Source organism: Carlito syrichta, unplaced genomic scaffold (genome assembly GCF_000164805.1).
Source record: "Carlito syrichta isolate Samal-C Ts95f unplaced genomic scaffold, Tarsius_syrichta-2.0.1 Scaffold307017, whole genome shotgun sequence".
Taxonomy (NCBI): domain Eukaryota; kingdom Metazoa; phylum Chordata; class Mammalia; order Primates; family Tarsiidae; genus Carlito; species Carlito syrichta.
In genome coordinates, this window is record NW_007251113.1 from 38,805 (window position 1) to 42,858 (window position 4,054).

The 4,054-nt window shown below is 53.6% G+C and overlaps 1 protein-coding gene across 1 annotated transcript in view; it reads right to left on the minus strand.

The window, feature by feature from the left end:
- CROCC (ciliary rootlet coiled-coil, rootletin) overlaps window positions 1-4,054 on the minus strand; it is a 54,477-nt gene that overhangs the window by 36,819 nt on the left and 13,604 nt on the right. The window lies entirely within an intron of this gene.

Here is a 4,054-nt window from a genome sequence, read left to right on the forward strand (position 1 = left end):
AGAAAGGGAGGGAGGAGAGAGAACAGGGAATGGGGGTAGAGGGGGAGGCACCTGCAAGTAAGAGCCCTCCACACGTGCCTTCCACCCTCTCCAGGCTGCTCAATCCGGAGTCCTCCAAGCCAAGGGGTGGGTCAGTAGCCGGGAGGCGGGAAAGCCGAGTCCCAAGTCTGCGGGACCCTGTGTGCTGACCTGGAACGGGAATGTACTTGGGGGATGCTGGGAGCGCGTCTTCCCACAACAGGTGCAGGGCAACGACTGCGGTCTGTGAATCACCCGGACAGGGGAGGAGCGAAAGCCTCCTCACCCCGCCCCAGCCCCCGGCCCAGTGCCCAGACAGCACCCTGGCCTGTCTGAGCCCGAGTCCTCCTGTGAAATTCAGGATAGGCAGCTGGGGGTTAAACACAATACCATATGTGCAGGAAGGGCACAGGGCCCACAGAGTGAGCATTCAATAGATACTGATTCCATTCATTTGAGAGCCCGCAGGTTCGAGACTGGCCCGGGAAACTGCGCAAGACCTCGCCTCTACAATAAATAAAAAATTAGGCCGGGCGCAGTGGTTCACGCCCATAATCCCAGCACTTTGGGAGGCCGAGGTGAGAGGATTGCCTGAGCCCAGGGGTTCGAGGCCAGCCTGGACAACTTGGCGAGACCTTATCTCTACAATTAATAAAAAATTAGCCAGACCTGGTGGCTCGCGCCTGTAGTTCCAGCTACTTGGAAGAATGAGGAGGAAGGATCACCTGAGCCCAGCAGGTTGAGGCTGTGGTGGCCATGAGCATGCCACTGCACTCCAGCCTGGGTGTCAGAATGAGACTCTGACTCAAAAATAAAAATAACAATAAGTAATAAATTAGCTGGGCTTGGTAGCGCGCGCCTGTAGTTCCAGCTATTTGGAAGGCTGAGGCGGAAGGCTCGCCGGAGCCCAGCAGGTGGACGCTGGAGTGGCCGTGAGACTCCAATTAAAAACAAAAAAAAGAAATTCCAAAACATCTGGTCCCTTATCCCAGGGCCCTGAGGCAGAGGTCCACCTACCACCTCCCACTGTTCCCTCCCTGCGTAAGGAGGCTGTAGTGCGTGGTTAGGCCTACAGCTCTGGGTCAGCATGGAGGGTGCACCTGAGACCCAGTTCTGGCACTTGCTAGTATGTTATTCAAGGCAGTGTGACCTTGAACAAGCTTCCCCTCTGAGCCTGTTTTCTCATCTCTAAAATGGGACTGATGGTACCCACCACATAGGGTTGTGAGAATTCACAAGAGTTGAAGCAGCAAGGAGTTCAGAGCCACGGCTGGTGGGCGGTAAGCGGCCGTCCACGGAGGCGGCTGCTCCTGTCCTCATTCGATCCTGTGTCTGGCCTCCTGACACCTCAGGCCCTCGGCCTGGGGCACCCTCAGCTCCATGTGCTATGCCCCAAAGGGGGCATATCCACATCCTCTCGCTAAATCCTCACCACAGCCCATTTCCAGATGAGAAAACTGAGGCTCACCTATCAAGGCGGTAAACTTCAGGGACGTGGTAAGCCTATTTCAAATGGGCCAGCAGCCTCCCAATACTCAAGGGCAGCATGCACACTTCAAGGCTCTGCCACTGTGCCTAGGTCAGACCCAGGAATGCAGCAGGGGCTGCATAAATGCCCATCAGTCCAGGTGGGAGCCCTCATGCCCCACTGCAGAATCTGTCCTGCAGATGGAAAACCAGGCAGCAGGGTGTGGCAAGCCAAGAAGTAAATCAAGTTGCTGCGGCAAGCAAGGTGGGTTTAGGCCAAACGAAGCCAGCCAGGGGCCTCCGGGCAGTCTCCACAGACCCCCCGCAAATGACACACTCAGAACCAGAGCAGCAGGGTCACAGACACCCTGGGCCGGGTGTTCACCCCCTGCACGCCCAGAGCTGGACCAGATGTGCCTGGTGATCGGAATTATCCTGTCACCTGCCACCAGCCAGTGCCCTGAGGGATGGGGGAAGGGCTCAGGACACCAGAGTCTGGGGTCTGGGTGACACCCATCCTCAACTCACCCCCAGGGTGCGCCCTCTAGAGTTCCAAGAAGTCACATCTAAACGCTGTGTGAGCACCACCTCCACCCAATTCTCCAACCAACTGAACTCGCAGGAATCTGAATGTTCCAGCTTTAGCATCTGACAGCCAGACTCCAATCTTGGCTCACCAGCTCCTCACCAGCTGTGTGACTCTGCACAGTGACCGTGCATCTCTGAGCCTCAGTTTTCTCATCTGTAAAATGGAATACCAATGGCTGTTTCTACCATGAGGATTAAATAAGATACACCCAGGCACGGTCCTTAGCTGTATGCCTGAGCGTGTCGTGGCAGGGGTGCAATGTGTTCACCAAAAAGTATTTCTGGTTCCTCTTGGGAATAAAAGCCACTTCCCAGACTCCCTTGCAGTCATCTATGGCCATGTGATCGAGGTCTGGCCCATAGCATTAAGACAGAGAGAACGTGGCCACTGCCTTACTGGACTCTGGTGTGGTCATGTGCTCTTTGAGTTATGGTCATCACCATGTTTCTTGGCTTTGGCCCCCTTCCCTACCTTGGGGAGGTGAATCTCCTCTTTCTCTCTCTAATTTACTTTCTAAATAAACTATAATTTCTAATCTTAAAAAAAAAAAAAACAACAACAACAGAGAATGTGTGCCATTTCAGGCCTGGCCCATAAACACCTCCCATGAGGAAGTCTCTCCTTCCCTGTCTACCAACAGGGAAGGAAATATCTCCAAGGTCCTAAGGGATGCTGGAACCACAGGTGGAAGGGGTCTGGGTCCCTGAGTCACCACACAGCAAGCCACTTGCCAAATGTTTACCCAACAGAACTTTTTTTTCTTTTTCCTTTTTTCTTTTTTTTTTGAGTTGAAGTCTCACTCTGTCACCCAGACTGGAGCGCAGTGGCCGCTCCAGGCCACCGCAGCCTCAACCTGCTAGGCTCCAGCGAGCCTTCCACCTCAGCCTTCCAAGTAGTTGGAACTACAGGCATGCGCTACCACAACTGGCTAATTTTTTGATATATTGTAGAGACAGGTCTCACCAAGTTGCCCAGGCTGGTCTCAAACCCGTGGACTCAAGCAATCCTCTCGCCTCGGCCTCCTAAAGTGCTGGCATTACAGGCGTGAACCACCACGCCCAGCCCCAGCAGGACATTTCATAAATGAGAAATAAACTTTGCCAGACCTCGTCTCTACGATAAATCAAAAAAATTCAGCCAGACATGGTGGCAAGCACCTGGAGTCTCAGCTACTTGGGAGGCTGAAGCAGAAGGATCGCCTGGCCCAGCGGGTTGAGGCTGCAGTAGCTGTGATCGTGCCACCTCAGCCTGGGAGAGAGTGAGAGGCTAACTCAAAAAAAAAAACAAGGTAGTAAACTTCAATGGTGTTAAGCCTCTGAGGATTTAGGGTTTCACTATCACATCAGCTGGTGTTACCTTAATGACTACATGCAGCTAAAGAGTGGACAAGTCGTGGCTATTATTATGGTGACCATTGCTCTTTCCAGTACCCAGTCAAGAGCCCTGTGTTTGGCTCTCGACCCTGAGCCACTACCTGATGAATAATACAGAGAAGGTGCCACGGCCGCTTGGCCTTTCCCACTCTCCAACCTGCCCTCGGCCCGGCCTTGCAGCAGGAACTAGCCAAAAGTCCCTCAGAGATGACCCATGGCCAGGCACGGTGGCGCACACCTGTAATCCCAGTTACGGAGAGAGTCTGAGATGGGAGGACTGCCTGAGCCCAGGAGTTCGCGACCGGCCTGGGCAAGATGGCGAGACCTCATCTCTACAACAAAATTTAAAAACTCAGCCAGTGGCGACATGCACCTGTGGTCCCAGCTACTCAGAAGGCTGAAGTGGAAGGATCACCTGAGCCCAGGAGGTTGAGGCTGTGTTGAGCTGTGATCATGCCACCGCACCCCAGCCTGGGCAACATAATGAGACTCCCACTCAAAAAACAAAAATTACTTGTGAGTTTCTTTTCTTCTTTTTTTTTTTTGAGTAATCAGAGTCACACTCTGTTGCCCAGACCGGAGTGCGGTGGCCGCTCCCGGCCACCGC